The 19,106-nt window shown below is 34.3% G+C and overlaps 1 protein-coding gene across 1 annotated transcript in view; it reads right to left on the bottom strand.

Moving 5' to 3' along the window:
• The window catches only part of LOC123536801 (uncharacterized), a 94,302-nt gene that overhangs the window by 3,360 nt on the left and 71,836 nt on the right, over positions 1-19,106 (bottom strand). The window lies entirely within an intron of this gene.

Below are 19,106 nucleotides of genomic sequence, written 5' to 3' on the forward strand. Positions count from 1 at the left end.
GTCAGGGAGAACATCGACCCGCCCGGGGATCAAACTCGCGACCCTTCGACCCGTAGATATGCGCTCTCCCTAAGCGGACTGGCGTACCAATCTATAGGTTTAATTAACACTTTACTTAATAGTACTTAACAATATCATAATTAGTACACTACTTCAATAGTTGTTTAATAGAGTTCCGCTTAAGCAGGTGATAGGGGGTGTGAGGGGTTGTTGCTCACTTCATTACTTCTCATGAACAGACTCGATCAAACCGAGTCTGCTATTTTTGGCTAGCGTTCTAAGCTTCCAAAGGATCTTTTTACAGATTTTATTATCAGTATCATAATTAGTATGCTAAACAGATAAAAACTGTATTTCTTGATGTGTGTTTAACTCCTAAAAAGAAGGATTGCTTTGCAATAGTTTGGTAAACTGATTATCTTTTAATTTTCTAATTATCAATGTGGTATGGTTGTAATTGAATTTTAACAGCAACAATCAACATCATATTTGAAATGACCCCGGAAATAGCTTTAAGCGAATCCTGGCTTTTCCATGACATGATTCAATCACATGTTTAATTTTGTGCTCGGCGATATATGACCATTTTGTGTCGATTCACCGTAAAACCCAACTCACTCACTCATTAAGTTCGTGGTGTCGATCACCCTAAACACATATCTCTGAACCGAAGTACAAAAAAGACGCTCGGGTCAGATTCAGTTTACGGTCTCCAGATTGAACACGTAACCCCGTCTGATCCCGGATTTACGGCAAAAACTTGCTGTTTCTGGGTGCATAAAGACACATCTAAGGAATTATATTTGTGGTTTTGTTTACTTCAGGTTCTTGTTATTTTATGTTCCTTATGCAATTTCTTTTATAAGGGAACAATTAAGAATATGGTATATTCCTTTTAAGTATTTGTCCTTTTTAGTTGATAGCATGCACAAAAATAATGATGTTTAAAAAGAAAACAATCGTTTACCTTATACTCCTGTAAGTTTATTGTTTGGTTATAAGTAAAAATTTAGTATTCCAGAACATCAATATCGTTTTCACTTAAACAGGTGAGAAAGAAACTTTGAAATGTCTCCTCCCTCCGTTCTGATTTTTGTACTTCCTTTCGACGTAAATATCTATAAATACCACGTTATCTAGATATATAAGGGAAGTAATGGCAATTATATTAGGTGGGTTGTAAAATGTCAAAGTTATCGCCAGTGCACTAGAAATATTAATTAATGTTAAACGCATTTCTTAACTTTAGTTTTTTTTGACATTATTTCGTACCTATATAACCTTATCCCGCGAATAAATACTAATAATCAAACATTAAACAAAGTTATTCATCAATATAGCTGTCACAAATATAAAGTGACTGTTGCAAAAACTAAAGTATCATTAATATATTTTAGATTTAAAAAAAAAAATAAAGACTAATATATATCTTTTGAAAATTCTAGAACAAAGAGCCGTCTAATGACAGCGCGCTAGGTATTTGAAATCTATCCATATAGTGCTAGCTTACAAAGATTTATCGAAATGTTTTCAGTTGAAAAGGGGACATTGTTTTGCAGTCTAGTTCGGAAATGTGGAACCTAGCTCAGAATGGACAATTCAAGAAGTCGAAGATTGAATCAAATGCTAAAAAATCCTGGTAACAGTTTGAGTAAAAATGAGACATAAATTTGCAAATGTAAGCCAGAGTTTTTCCAAACCTCCCATTTGATGTCATCTCATATTGTCAAAGATGTGTGTAGAGTTTGAAAATATTTTGTCAAATAATTTCTGAGAAATATGCCTATATGCAAAACGTTCATAAAACTGTTAATTTAGAAAGAGAAGAAAATTTGAAAAAAATAAACCAGTGTTATGTAACTTGTCATTGGTCATATGTTGTCAAGGGCATGCGTTCAGTTTAAAAGCATTAAGCCTTGTAGCTTTAAGAATTGGCTTACTTGCAAAGCATTTATGGCGTTGACACCCATACCGGCGAAAAGATGACAACTAAGCTCTTATATTAAGAGATATTTCAAACAGTCGAGCTTAAAAGCAATTATCTGTATACGAAACATATTTTTCTTTATGTCCAAGGTTTTATGAAAATTTCTCTTGTACATTTAAAGTTATGACAGCATCTACTAAGCAGTCATATAGACAAATCGGAGAAGGAACAGAATGTTCATGTTTTTCGTATTGTCTTCTACCTATGAATCAAATATCATGAAAACAATCTTTTTACGTCAATCACAGAATCAACATTTTTGGACTATTTGTTGTAATAAGCAACCACATTTGTTGCTATAGCAAATGTGCTACAGCAAAAAATAAAAGGATGAAAATAGCATCAACGTTGTCATATATCCATGTGTCAAGTTCCATGAAAACTATTTTGTACTTTCTAAGTTAATTCAGAATCCACCTTGACGATGAGACGGAAAATCAAGAGCAATAAAGTAAAATTCTTGTTTCCCACATTGATTTTTATCTATTTCCCAAATTTCATTAAAAAATCTTTTGTACTTTTAAGTTATCGCAAATTTTCACTTTTTGTCCTGTTTCATACTATTTGTTGACAGCAACCGCGGGAATGGAGTGCATATTCTCGATATTACCATCTGTCCATGTATCAAGTTGCATAAAAAATATCTTGTATTTTTAAAGTTAGCGCATGATCCCACATTTTTGTCATATTATTTACTATATAATGTCATTAACAGCATTGTTAGCCACAGCAACAAAAAAGCACGTACATATCCTCCATCCATGTACCAAGCTTAATAAAACAAGAATGGCGTCATTATTTTACGGCGCATGCCAATTCCGAAAAAGAAAACGGGGCAAAACTGAAACAATATCGACATAAACCTACAGACAAAATGGGCATATTTCATTTCAAATGGATGCAGTTGTTATATTTTAAAGTCCCGAGAAGAGCCATAATTCCAGGAACAATAATCAGACATCGAAGTCCTGATAGTATTTTAAAGTCTCGTAAATGGCTGTAACTCCAGAAAAGAATAATCAGTCATGTAGGTCTCGATGGAAATTGCAAGAGAAAGCTGTTGTAATATTTCGAAGTCCAAAAAAAGGCTACAGAGAAGGGACAAGAAAATCCCAACAATATGCCCATATCCACTCATATTGATGGTGCAAACCAAGTTTCATTTCAGATGGATGGAAAATTTAGGAGCAGAGGAACAACGATCTGATGTAGTTGTGATATTTCACAGTCCAAAGAACGACACTAACTCTGGACAAAATAAAGTCCTGATATGTTTATGTCTGTTTCGTGTGGATGAAGTATACCAATTTTCATTTCTGTAGGAGCAGTCGATTGTGACAGACTGAAAAATGGACCGGCTGACGAACAAACAGTTCATACATTTTAATGCCCCCTGCCTGTGTCTTTGAAACCAGGACCATAAATAGTTAGAAACAAAATGTGTGGCTCTAACTTTCTCCAGACAGTCTCAGGTTTGAAGCACATAGCTCTTTAAGTTTCATTATAAAAACAGATTTTTGTGGCTTGGAGACTTTGAAATAAAATAAGTCCAAATAACACTCATACCTCAATAAATAGTTTAGAAGAGTACATCTGCCTCAGTTGAAGGTTTGGCTGACCATGGTAAAGATCAATACGCTTAAAACCCTGTCTAACACAAGGCCTGGAGATTATGACTATTAAAAGAGAAATTATACAAAATAAACTATATACAGTATATATATGCTTAGGAAGCTTTAGCACTCTCATTCTTGTTACTGAATGTGACATGTATATTTTACTATATTATGTAATGAAAATATTTTTGTTAAAACTTGCCAGTTTATTGTTGATAATGACTGTTATTGTCCTTTAGGTTTTCGTGTTCAATTTTAGTATACAATCTATCTAAGCAAATATTTGTGTAAATATCACTACAGATTATGAAGTATTACCGATAACCTTGTAGAGTGATAACCCATTTACAAAATAAACAAATTCAGAGAGAACATATAGCTAAACGTATTTCTGTTTTCCGCCTAAATTGTGATATCCGTAGTTGTATTTAATGTCCCCATGAACAATATTCTTAAGGTAGTGGACCCGTAATAGTAATGTTTAAAAAAAAGCGTTAACTTGATACAGTCTTAAAGTTAACACTTCTTCGTGTTGCAAGCTTTATATAACTTTCACCGTGTCGTTTTTTTAAGTGTGTATGATTTATGATATTTTCTCAAGCTCAAATAGAGACAAAATTTCAAAGTGATAACCACTGTACATGACGTTCGCAGAGAATTCATTAAACCAATAATTTTGACAAAGAAACCTCAAAGTATAATTATAAAACACAAAAAAAGTCTCAAGTAAAAGGCTTTAATCAGACAGAAATTTAGCTCCAACACTGAAAAATTATGGCCGAGTCCTGTGAGACTGTTTTACATTTTGGTCTCTACACTCAAAAATAACCATGGGGCATAAGTAAAACCTTACATTTCTCCACAATATGTACACAAAAGAGTAAACTTTTACCGCATGTAACTCTGTCTAACCCTGCATCCTTTTGTACCATTTAAACAGCAAGAAATTGCTTATAAAGTGAAGAAAAATCCGCTTTTGTAAATAAATCTATAATAAGTCTTGAAAAACAGTTTGACTTTCTACAAGAAATATAAAGAAAAAATGTTTGATCCTAATGCGGCTTGAACCTGCGCACTCCTGAAAATTTGTCAAAGTAAGTTTATGGTAGTAATTGAATATCTTTAAAAAGAGATACACTATTACGGGTCCACTACCATAAGTCGCAATGTTTTAATATTGTTGTACAGATACGATTGACGAATAACATGGGGTGCGGGGGTTCCGTGGGGTGCGGGGGTTCCGTGGCTGAATGGTTATGCCGCATACTTGGAATCACTCACAGCTCACCTCTGTGGGTTCGAAAGCTCGATTGCGGTGTAAAAATCTTTCTTACTAGGAGACTATCCACCTGGTTTTTAGAAGTTGGAAATCTACCCAGGTACCCACCCATGCCCATAATGTCTAATGATAGTCATACGGATACCATACATGTTGCAGGGAATTTGTAATATCTTGTTTATTCGATGTTACACCGTCAGTTTTACTGTCTTTGTTGATGTTTATTTTGACAATATATACACTTTGATGTAAAATAATTTAAGATAATAACATAAAATAAGAAACAATCTTAGGACTTCAATTGATAGCGAATTGTAAAAAAAGGCATACGGATCTTTCCTTTCTATTTGGCCATATGACTGAAAATAGGTAAATTGAAAACAGAAAAAAATCATTAAAATTTTCACTGTGGATTTTTTTCTTGCGAAAATATCATCAAAAGTTCGGTTTTCCCATCAATATATTCAAACTGGTCTAACAAAAGAAAAGCCAGATCACGACCCTTTCTTTTTTATTTGCTGAATGTCCATCGGGTACAATGCTGCTTTGTGAAACAATACTATTTACAAAAATTCTACAAAGTAGAACAGTATTTGTTTCAAACTTGCAGACCTACAATAACTAATATAACTACTTACAGCAGTAGACGTTATGTGATGGTCGTAGTTGCAGTTAACGTTTGTAATAATTGTTGGCTGGTGAAGTAGAATTAAAACGTTGCCAGTAGTAGGAGATTACGTAACTGTTTACAATAGTAGCAATTAAATGTTGGCAGCAGAAGCAGTTAACTACAGTAACTGTTACCAGTAGTGGCAGTTATCTAATGTTACTGCATGTAGAAATGAAAGTTACCTGTTGAAACTGTTGGCAGTAGTAGCAGCTTACTGATGTAACTGCTAAATGTAGTAGCAGTTAAATGTTGGTAGTAGAAGTATAAGCTTCTATTTTTGTCGGATAAAACATCGATTTACTGCTGCAATTTTTGGCAGAAAGAAAAGTTAACTGTTGTTACTATGAGCAGTGGTAACAGCTAATTGCTAATTTTAAGTGTTGACAGTAGCAGTAGTTACCTGATGTACTTATGGGCCGTAGAAGCAGCCAACTGATTATAAAGTAGTAGCAGTGAAATGATGTAACTGTGGGCAGAAAAAGCAGTGAATTGCTGTTGCAACTTTTTATGGATGTAAAATGTAACTGCTGTAACTGTTGACAGCAGTAGAAGATAAGTGACCTTATTGTTGACAATAATAACAGTTATCTGATGTAACTGTTGACAGTAGTAACAGAGAACTCATGTCACTGTTGATGACTGTTAAAAATAACTGCTGTTACTATTGACATTTGTAAAAGATAACTGTAACTGATGACAGTAGTAATAGTAAACTGATGTAACTGTTGCCCGATATAGCTGTTGAACGTAGTAACAGTTAACTGATGTAACTGTTGGCAGCAGTAAGAGTTAAATGATGTAACAGTTGACAGTTGTAACAGTAATCTGATGTAACTGTTGACAGTAGTAACAGTCATCAAGCGTAACTATTGAAAGTAGTTAAGTTAACTGAGTAGTAACAATTAACTGTTTAGAGTAGTAACAATTAACTGTTACAGCTGTTAACAGTAATGACAGTTAACTAATGTAACTGTTGGTAGTATTAGCAGTAAACTGCTGTAACTGCTTAGTAGTAGCAGTGAGCTGATGTACCTGTATGCAGTTATCTGATGTAACTGTTGACAGCAGTAACAATAAGCTGGTGTATTTGTTTACAGTAGTAGCAGGTAGCTGATGTATGTGTGTGAAGTAGTTACAGCTAACTAATGTAACTTCTGACAGTATTAACAATTAACTGATGTAACTGTTGACAGCAGTAACAGTAAGCTAATGTATGTAACTGTTTACAGAAGCAGCAATAGTAACATTTAACTGATGTAACTGTAACCCGATACAGCTGTTGATAATATTAACAATCAATTGATGTAGCCGTTGACAGTAGTAACAGTTGACTGATGTAACTGTTGGCAGAAGTAACTGTAACCTGTTATAATTGTTAACAACAGTAATGGCTAACTGATATAACTGTTGGAGGAAGTAATAGTGAAATTATGTAACTGTTGACAGTAGTAACAGATAAATGACGTTTAAGTAGTTAAATATACTGATATAACTTTTGGCAGCAGTAAGAGTGAAAAATGTAACTGTTGACAGTCGTAAGAGTAAACAGAATTAATTGTTGACAGAACTAACAGATAACTGACGTAACAATTAACTGATAAATCAACAGTAGCAACAGTTAACTGATGTAACTGTTGACAGTAGTAACAGTTAAATGATTGAAGGGTTAATAGTAGTAACAATAAGCTTATATAATTGTAGACAGTAGTAGCAGTTAACTGATATAACTATTGGCAGAAGTATCATTACTAAAGGTAATATAACAATTGACAGTATTAGCAGTTAGCTGATGTTACTGTTTCCAAATGTAGCAGGAAGCTAATGTAGCTGTGTGCAATAGTTACAGATAACTGAAATAACTGTTGACAAGTGTAACAGGTAACTGATGTAACTGTTGACAGAAGTAACTGTAAGCTGATGTTACCATTTACAGTAGAAGGTAGCTGATGTAGATTTTACAGTAATAGCACTGAACTGATTTTACAGTTGACAGTAAAAGCAGTTAACTGATGTTTCCGTTGAGAGTAGTAACAGTTAAATTAATAGGAATATAATGATGATGATGATAATGATGATGATAATGATGATGATGAACACTGATATGATAGCTAGAATAAAAACTGCATTAGAACAATATGTAAACCAAATAGTTATATATTTGATAGATTTTTAATAAAAGAAATATTTGTATGATGTGTGATGATGATGATGATAATGATGATGATATTGATGACTACTGTTGTGATAGCTAAGACAATACTGTAATGCTTACATGAAATGTAGGTCTTGTGATGAATAAATTTTTATAAATAATAATAATAAAAATAATGATAAGATGATGATGCTGCTGCTGATGATGATGAATACTGATATGACAGCTAGAATAAGAACTGCATGAGAAAATGTGTAAATTAAATAGTCATATATTTGATAGATTTGTGATAAAAGAAATATTTGTATGAGTGTGTGATGATGATGATGATAATGATGATGATATTGATGACTACTACTGTGACAGTTAAGAAATAAGAATAATGATTACCTGAGATGTAGGTCAAATAATAAGAATACAATTGTCTATCCTGTGATGATTTGCTTTTTATTAATAATGATATAAATGATAAAAATAACAACAATAATAATATCAATAATAATATGATGATGATGTGAAATCTAGAATAAGATCTGCATGAGAATAATGTGTAAATTAAATAGTCATATATTAGATAGATTTGTTATAAATGAAACATTTGTATTTTGTGTGAATTTTAAGAACTCTGTGTGAGAATGTATTATGTACTGTATGTGGGCTAAAATATTATATTTTATATCATACACTGTATTATGTAATTTGTATCATAAATGTTTAGTAAGTACCAGTATGTAGTAGAGAGCTAAGCTTTTTTGAAACTAAAAACAAGACTTTAACTGCTTTAGATAAAACTTCACTGTGTCATCCCTGTCAAACATATATTACTATATACATTTTGTACTCAATACTTTCTCAGTGTTTCTAACGTTACAAGATAGCAATACTAAACTATTTAATATACAAGTTACTCACAGAGATGTACGGCACGCTATATCCAACGCAACTGCAACTAAATTCATAGTAAATCCATTTTGAAAATAACCACTTTACACAAACAAATTCTGACGATGAGCACACATCTTGAAATTTACACAATATTGTACACTTACACACAGGATAAATATATTCATTTATAATTGTAACCAATGTTGAAGTTGTGTCAAATTCATCATCTTATTCCATATGCCTTCAATTTAGAAAATTGTAGTAATAACAGATACATGTACTCATGTAGTAAAACATTTCATTCACTACTAATTACATAATCCAATGACCATTCAATGAAATATACACGCTTCATGTACTTGTCTGGCCGTATCGGCCAATGAAGCACTCGTTTCACCCCGTTCAACCTCTGTCAATCAAACACATCAATGACCACGAGAATTAATATACACACAATATAAATATATTCATTTAAAATTGTAAGTAATGTTGAAAACTTGAAACTGTATTAAATTTATTATAATATTCCATATACCCACAATTTGGACAATTATAGTAATAACAGGTTGTAAAACATTTAATTCATTACTAATTAGATAATCCGATGACCAAACAATGAAACATACACACTTCATGTAATTGCCTGGCAGTATCGGCCAATGAAAAGCACTTGTTTCATCCCGTGTAACCCCTGTCAATCAAAACACATCAATGACCACGAGAATTAAAATACAGAACAGTCGAGTAAGTTCTAGTATGTAATAACAAATATATTTTGTTAAAAATCAAAATTATTGTGAGGTATATTAAATCTATGTTTATTATGTCCAGTTGCACACTCGTACTTCTCTATATCTTTGATCCGTTCTCTACTTTTCTCTCTATCCTTGTTCTACTACCCTTTTGTCTTAGTCACTTTAGATACTGGTTAACCTCACCCTATGAAGCATTTAGTCCTGGTATAACCTAATGGCTATAAAACTAACCATGTATAGGGTGAGGATTGGACTCTTTGCCTTTTTTCAGATGAATATAAAGGGACTACGCCACTTTACAAATTTTGAGCTGATAACCTGGATGTCCATGATACTATTATGTGCTGGTGATATTCACAAGAATCCAGGTCCTGATTCATGTAGCACACTCTCATCTGTTCAACTTAAGACAAGAGGCAACATCTACCAACTGGGACTCCCTAGCAGATGATGATATTGATACATATGCAAATAAAATCACTCAACATATCATTTCCATATAAAAAAAAACATATTCCTAATAAAATAACTACAATTAGACCAGCCGACCCTCCATGGATGCACAATGAAATAAGAAAACTCATCAGAAAAAGAAAAAGAGCATACGACAAGGCAAAACGTACACAGAGCGAACATCACTGGACCAAATACAGACAAATAAGAAATAAAACAACCCAGCTCCTCAGAAATGCAAAAACACATCATTCTCAAAAACTGTCAGATAAATTAAAAAATGAAAATCTCAAACCAACAGATTATTGGAAAATATTAAAGAAATTTATATCACCTTTAACTAACCCAGCAGTTCAAACCTTAAATGATAATGGTAATCTTATCACATCAGACACTGACAAGGCAAACCTACTTAATAACTTTTTCCAATCGCAAACATTACTTAACAACAATAACAAAACACTGCCACACATACAATTAAATCCGAATCACACAACACTAAACTCTATCAATATCACAGAAGATGAAATAATTGTAACACTCAAGTCACTTTCAACAGGAAAAGCAGCAGGACCAGACAATTTAAATAATAGAATCCTAAAGGAATTATCACAGCAATTAGCAAATCCATTTTGTAAACTCTTTAACATGTCACTTCACACTGGAAAATTACCATCACAATGGAAACATGCACACGTTTGTGCTATCTTTAAAAAGAATGACCCGCAATTAGTATCAAATTATAGACCAATATCTCTACTTAGCACCATCAGTAAAGTATTAGAAAAAATCATCCACAAACATGTTTTCAATTTCTTTTTAGAAAATAACTTTATTTCTTCTCTCCAATCTGGATTTGTCCCCAATGACTCAACAACAAACCAACTTGTCTCGATATACAATACATTCTGTCAAGCACCTAGATGAAGGAAAAGAAGTCCGTACGGTCTTCTGTGACATCTCTAAAGCCTTTGATCGCGTCTGGCACAAAGGTCTTCTTTTCAAACTCGAATCCACAGGTATCTCTGGACGTCTTTTAAACTGGTTTCGTGACTACTTATCACAAAGAAAACAAAAAGTAGTTCTTCCTGGTGGCTCTTCTGATACAGTTGTAATATCTGCTGGTGTACCACAGGGCTCTATTCTGGGACATCTTCTCTTCATTGTTTCATCAATGATATTGTTCATGACATACACTCTACCATCAAACTCTTTGCTGACGATACAAGTCTATATATCATTGTAGATAATCCAATATCTGCCGCTGAATCTTTGAACTCTGATCTTTTAAAAATAACTAAATGGTCGAATGACTGGTTAGTAGACTTTAATCCAAGAAAAACAGAGTCTCTTCTTATCTCTCGTAAAGTTAATAAACCCTTACATCCTCCTTTAACCATGCATGATGTCCAGATCAATGAGGTTTTATCCCACAAACATCTTGGAGTTGTCCTCTCTAAAGACGGAACATGGCACGAACACATAGATAGTATCAAGGAAAAGGCGTGGAAACGTATCGGTATCATGAGAACCTTAAAGTTTATTCTTGATCGCAAATCCCTCGAAACTATCTATCTGTCTTTTATACGACCTCTTCTTGAGTATTCTGATGTGGTATGGAGTAATATTACCCACCAGGAAGAATTTGAACTTGAGAAAATTCAACTGGAAGCCTGCAGAATCATAACTGGAGCAACCAAATTAGTTTCTTTTGAGAACCTGTACAATGATACTGGATTTGAGCCCATTAAAATCAGGAGAAACAAACATAAACTGATCCTATTCTATAAAATGAGTAATCTTCTGACTCCCCATTATCTCTCCTCCTTGGTTCCAGATGCCGTTGGCCAAACATCTGTATACAATCTAAGAAATGCAAACATTATCAGAAACTTTCAGTGTCATACACAACTCTTTCCTACTATCAACCATAACGGAATGGAATCAATTACCACTAGATCTGCGAAACTCTCCCACACTAGCCATCTTTAAAAGGAGACTCTTTTCTGGAGGACATAAAGCCCCCGACCACTACTATGTTGGAGACCGCAAATACCAAATTCTCCATTGCAGACTCAGAACACATTGTAATGAAGACCTCTTTTCCAAAAACATCGTTAATAGCCCACTATGTACATGTGGAGAGGTTGAAAATACATACCACTATTTCTTCAACTGTCCTATTTACACAAGAGAGCGCACGGAATTATTCAACAGCGTCCAACTAATTTCCAACATAACACTACATACTTTGCTTTATGGTAATACATCAATCACAAACACACAAAATAATTCTATCTTTCTACACGTACAAAAATACATACAGCAAACAAACAGATTTAAAACATAACACGACTCCAAATTATCTAATTTCTTATTTCAGACCCTTTATGAGTATGATATAAGTCCGTCAAACATAACCAAGTGCTTTAAAGTGACCGCTACAACCTATCTTTTCTTGCTTCTTGCTTTTCTGTCCTTTCTTTCCTGTACGATCTCATAGATATGTTTTTGTCTTTACATTTGCTTTAAATATTAAATGAATACACATATATTTATTTTCCTTCATTTTATGTCTAACCGGTCTACATACAATACTGTTTATTGTGAAGTTAACATGTTACCGAAACAAAATACCAAAATACGCAAGGAGAGAGTTTAAATAAGCTTGGCTTTCTACTCAATCCTTCATGCTGTAACTATGTAACGTTTCATGTTGTAAATATATATGAATAAAATATTGTTTAAACAAACAGTTAACTGCTGTAACTGTTGTCAGTAGCAGCAGTTAACTAATGTAACTGCTGGAAATGGTATCCGTTAACTGATTCATCAGTGGATAGTTATAACAGTTAGATATTGTAACTTACGACAGAAGTGAAAGTCAATTGTTGTCAGTGTTTACCGTAGTAGCAGTAAACTGAAGTAACGGCTCATATTTGGTAGAATTTCCATTCATGACTGCGTTTTTTATTTAACCAAATCATATTTTTCAAACACAGCATAAAATTGTACGCTGTAAGTTAATAACAACACAATAGAAATCCGAGAAGGCGTTTCAAAACGCATATATATGATCTCCCTTTGATGCATGCGTTTTGCAGCATCTGTTCACTTTTCGCCCAATGTGGCGGACACCAGTTAACAAGCGTTAACAAGCGTTGCAGTCAACCATAACACAACATTTTATCGGTGTTGACTTCAAACAAAACTCGAATATCTGAACATACTTAACCGAATTAACCTTTGTTCTAGTACAAGAGCTCATAGAACACGAAATGCCACCCTTGATGTATTCAGTAACTGCACAAGGAACAGAAATTATTTGACCTCTGTGCACTGGACGTTTGACGTACTGACCTCAGATCAGTAATTATAGGTTATTTACCAATCATAAGTAACCTCCGTATTAAATGTGATCTTAGACAAAAGCATTCTCTAGACATTTGGCAAAAAAGTTCTACTTTTCCGGATCACTGTGACCTTTGACCTACTGATCTCGTTATTCATTCAGATATACAATAACAATAGGAAAATGGCTTACAAAATAAGAATACGCTTAAAATGAAATTTGTTGTAGTACTAGTACTTTTTTGTGATTAAATATTTTTTCCTAAATTAGAAACATCTCTTTCTGAAATTTTGATGCACAAAGTCTGCGCGTAAAATGGGCGGTGGTTGGGGTTAAGACAATAGAGCGAAAACAGAGTCGGGGACGGAGACCCCGCCCCCCGTATTTTTCCTTCATTTTACAGTAAAATAAATTTATATGATAAACTTAGTTTTAAAAAAAAAAACTTAGTCATTCTGCCAGAAAAATAAATCATGTTATCAAGGATGCAAGTTGTTTTTGAATTTCTCGCTCATTACGAATTCTTTGCCTTAAGCTGTAACAAAATTCCATTAATCTCTAAAAGGACCAAATGTTATAGAAACACCAATGTTAGTCCAGAATGTTTTACGTCCACAGCATGACACCTAAAGACTGCTGTTATGAATTTATCTTTATTTAGTTATTTATTCATTTATCTATTTATTTATTTTGTTTGGGTTAACGCCGCACCGACACAATTATAGGCCATATTGCGACTTTCCAGCTTTGATGGTGGAGGAAGACCACAGGTGCCCCTCCGTGCATTATTTCATTAAGAGCAGGCACCTGGGTAGAACCACCGGCCTTCCGTAAGCCAGCTTGATGGCTTCCTCACTTGAAGAATTTAACGGCCCGAGTGTGGCTCGAACCCACATTGATGAGGGACAAGTGATTTGAAGTCAGCGACCTTAACCACTCGGCCACGGGGGCCCTGCTGTTATGAAAGTTTACAAAAACGTATGGACGATTAGAACGCAAAAAAAACAAAATAAGGCGTAAAAAATTTGTTTATTTCCAGTATCCCGACCTACCCTAAATTTTTGGCCCGACCCTTAATGTTTATATGGCCTTGGAGAATAGGTTTTTCAACTTTTTAACAAAAAGTTGCAAAACTGCACTTCTTTTGCTTTAAACATGGTCAGTGATGTTAGAAATCAACTTCCTGATGCTCTAAAGGCATAATCCCCTTATTTGAATTAATTTTTTGAAACAAAAATAATTTCCGAAAAGTCTCCCTTAATAAAAACAAGAGGACCATGATGGTCCTGAATCGCTCACCTGTTCCCACATGACCCAGTTTCGAGTATGACGTCGTTTTTTTCTATTATTTAACATAGTGACCTAGTTTTTGAGCTCATGTGACCCAGTTTTGAACTTGACCTAGATATCATCAAGATAAAAATTCTGACCAATTTTCATGAAGTTCCATTGAAAAATATGGCCTCTAGAGAGGTCACAAGGTTTTTCTATTATATGACCTATTGACCTAGTTTTCGAAGGTACATGACCCTGTTTTGAACTTGACCTAGATATCATCACAGTAAAAATTCTCACTAATTTTCATGAAGATCTATTGAAAAATATGGCCTCTAGAGATGTCACAAGGTTTTTCTATTTTTATACTTACTGGCCTAGTTCTTGACCGCATGTGACCCAGTTTAGAAAATGCCTTAGATATCGTCAAGGTAAACATTCAGACCAATTTTCATGAAGATCCATTGAAAAATATGGCCTCTAGAGAGGTCAAAAGATTTTTCTAATTTTAGACCTACTGACCTAGTTTTTGACTGCAGTTGACCCAGTTTCAAACTTGACCTATATATCATCAAGATAAACATTCAGACCAACTTTCATACAGATCCCATGAAAAATATGGCCTCTAGAGAGGTCACAAGGTTTTTTCATTATTTGACCTACTGACCTACTTTTTGACAGCACGTGACTCACTTTCTAACCTGACCTAGATATCATCAAGATGAACGTTCTGACAAATTTTTATGAAGATCCATTCACAAGTATGGCCTGTAGAGAGGTCACAAGGTTTTTTCTATTTTAAGACCTACTGACCTAGTTTTTGACTGCACATGATCCAGTTTCGAACTTGACCAGAATATCATCAAGATGAACAATTAGATCAACATTCATACAGATCCCATAAAAAATATGGCCTTTAGAGAGGTCACAAGGTTTTTCTATTATTTGACCTACTGACCTAGATTTTGATGGCACGTAACCCAGTTTCGAACCTGACCTAGATATCATCAAGATGAACATTCTGACCAATTTTTATGAAGATCTTGTGAAATATATGGCCTCTAGCTTGGTCACAAGGTTTTTCTATTTTTAGACCTACTGAACTAGTTTTTGACCGCACGTAACCCAGTTTCAAACTTGACCTAGATATCATCAAGGTGAACATTCTGACCAACTTTCATAAAGATTCCATGAAAAATGTGACCTCTAGGGTGGTCACAAGCAAAAGTTTACGCACGCACGGACGCACGCACGGACGCACGGACGACGGACGCCGGACGCTGCGTGATCACAAAAGCTCACCTTGTCACTATGTGACAGGTGAGCTAAAAATAAAAACAAAAAAATTCCGACCTACCTACCCTATTATTTTTGAGCATGTTACCGGTAACAAAGAATATTTTTAGGCCTAATAGCACATTTGATTTCATTTAGTCAAGTTTTATTTAATTTCAAGCTTCAGATATATACATTTTTATATTATACTGTCATGATCAGAAAATAAATCGGTTAAATGAAATTAAAAAGTCGATGAACCATTCAGATTAAGTTGAACTCAGTTATGTTTAGTAGCTACAACGTCCTTAAAATGCAAAATAAGAAGAACATATAGAGAAGATCAATCAATACGTTTAAGTAGATTGCGTTATGTTTATTGAAACGCACGTCGTGTTACTTTACATTCCATTTAGTGTTTTGACTGTTACTTTCTTGACAAAAAATGTAAATAAAACTGTAAAACGCGCATGACTCGGTGACAAAACATCTACCATTCCAAGTGGTTTGATGCACCAATTGTACTCTTTGCCCGCATAAAAGGGGTTATCTATCTACTGACCAGTAATTATCATATTGTGCGTTTAAACCGGGTCTATAACCTGATACTAGATAGTTATCCTATGAAGTTTGAGGACCGTAGACTCTTCAGCCTAGTTTCCGTGTCGGGCTAGGTCACTGTGTCCTAGCCTTTAAATATACTTTTCAAAAATACAAATGAGCCACGCCACGAGAAAACCAACATAGTGCATTTGCGACCAGCATGGATCCAGACCAGCCTGCGCATCCGCGCAGTCTGGTCAGGATCCATGTTGTTCGCTTTCAAAGCCTATTGAATTTAGAGAAACTGTTAGCGAACATCATTGATCCTGACAAGACTGCGCATATGCGCAGAGGCTGGTCTGGATTCATGCTGGTCGCAAATGCACTATCTTGGTTTTCTCATGTCTCGGTTCAAATGATGTACGAATGACAGGAAAACTGTCCTAGACTGTGGTTAACTGATGTTTAAGATGGTACAACAGCAATTAACTGCTGTAACTATTGGCAACTGCTATAACGATTGACAGAGTTATAGTTAATTACGTATAGCTTTAATAGATGTTAACTGCTGTAACTGTTGACAGTAGTTACAATTAACGGATGTTACATCTGACCGTACTTGAAATTAACTGCCCTGACTTTTGACAGTAGTAGAAGTTAGCTGCTGTAACTGTTGACAACAGTAAATGTTATGTGATGTGAAAAGTTAAATGATGTTATTGACTGGCAGTTGTTTTAATGGCTGAAAGTACTATTTTCTGTTGTAAGTGCTGAAGGTAGTAACAGTTAACCGACTTTTAACTGTTAAGAGCGTTATATTGTTTGCAGCAGTAACAGTTAATTACTGCTGTAACAGTTGGCAGAAGTAGCAGTAAATTGACGTTACGTCTCGCAGAAGTAGGCTTCTATAGTGGTTATGTGATGTTACTGATCTACAGCCTTCATTCCATACGTTCTACAAAACATTTTTAACCTTTTTTACAGGGATACTGTAAACACATTATTGTTTCAGGCAGTTTAATTTAAAGGTCAATTTTTACAAAAACAAAAACAATATTTTGCAAACTTTGGAAAGATATAATTTTTTGAAGAAGAAGAGGAAAAAGCTAAATATGTGTCCAACATTTAAGGTAGAAATAACAAAATGATGCATATTATACATAATTTTATGTCAAGATTACCCAAATAATTGTTGTATATTTCATTTCAGAATTCAATAAATCACAGTTATCATATTGATTACATGTTTGGAATGCTAAACATATCATTACAGGCTGCTTGAAATTAAAACAAATATATATAAATAAAATAAAACTAAATCACCCGTATGTGTTTCTTTTTTATAAATTCATTTTGCAATTTGAACAAATTTTTTAACTCTACCTCTATCAGAAGTTAAAACATCAATGATTTTTTTGATAAATCAGATTGTAATGAGATAACTGTTTACATAGAATTTAATGTTTATTATACTGTTAATGTAGCTCATTTTATACTATACACTTGCAACTGATCACCCAGGCAGCCAATATGGACGTCATCATGATAATCACTGTAGCATATAGACCATGGGTCAGATAGACCATCTATCATTTTCTGCCCTTGCTTCAAGTCTCCTGATATATGCTGAATGGTGCCATTATTCCAGCTACACACCAGCAATGATACATCATTTAACATCAACATTCCCTGTGGCCCTTTAAGTTTCTCGTGTTTGTATACAGCTGATACATCACCTTGTAATGTTATACTGACTACACATTGGCTACCATAGTCACTGATATAGATATGTCTGGAATCCTCACTTACCACAATATACTGTGGGTTAATAAATATGTCATTATTTAGGGAGATTGTGTTCTGGACATTACCTTGTGTATCCAATACCAGTACGCTGTAAGGGCTCTGGCAAACAGCATAGAGATAATCCTGATGATAAGTTATACCCATACAGTCGCCTTTAACTGGAATCTTCTTGACTTCTGACAACTGACCGGATATTGACATTAAATATATCGCTCTCTTATTTGGAATTGTTATTGCAATATGATTCCGAGGCATTACGGCAATGTCCCAGCACCAGTTTGTTAGAGGACAAGACAGCACATCCTGTGATATAGCAGTCATACTTATCTGACTTTGTTCTTATATTTATCAATCCTTTATGTGTTAAGGTATATTTTTCTTTGTATATTTTCTCCACCGCTGGAACGACCAGACTAGAAGAGAGATTCAACTTCCCAAATGTGTCGCGTTTAGACAACATGTTTTCAAGATCAGCATTTCGTTCAAATGGGTATTGCATATCTGACTTTGCTAAATGTTCATCTGCCTTCTTTACTGCATCTGAATTTATTTTGCATTCAGCTCGTTTTATGTTGATGTTAAGTTGCCCGTTCTGCCATGCACTTCTGTAAGCTTGTAGACCTGATTGCAAATTCTTGATTTCAGTAGAAATTCTGGCACATTCATCAACTACCTTCTGAATTATTTTTTTATCGTTGGCCTTCTTTTTGTCAACATCTTTTTGAATATCTTGCTGTAGTTGATCTAGGCGCTCATGAAGTTGAGGATTTCCTTGATAATACCAGCATGGCATTTATCTATCTCTTTATCTCTCACTTCAGCTTTCTTCAAAAGCTTCTTTCATTTTTCTTTTAATTTCTTCATGATATCCATATATTCCTCGCTGTCCCCTATATCTGAACATCTGTCAGGTATATAGTCAATGTTACATGTCCTGTGATCCAACATGACGCAGTCATTACAGCCAAGCGATTTGTGTGTTGGACAGAAGAATTTTATTATTTCCTTTTTATGCACAGAACATTTTTCTGTGCATTCATCGGAATCTTTACTGGTAG

This window comes from Mercenaria mercenaria, chromosome 17 (assembly GCF_021730395.1).
Source record: "Mercenaria mercenaria strain notata chromosome 17, MADL_Memer_1, whole genome shotgun sequence".
Taxonomy (NCBI): Eukaryota; Metazoa; Mollusca; class Bivalvia; order Venerida; family Veneridae; genus Mercenaria; species Mercenaria mercenaria.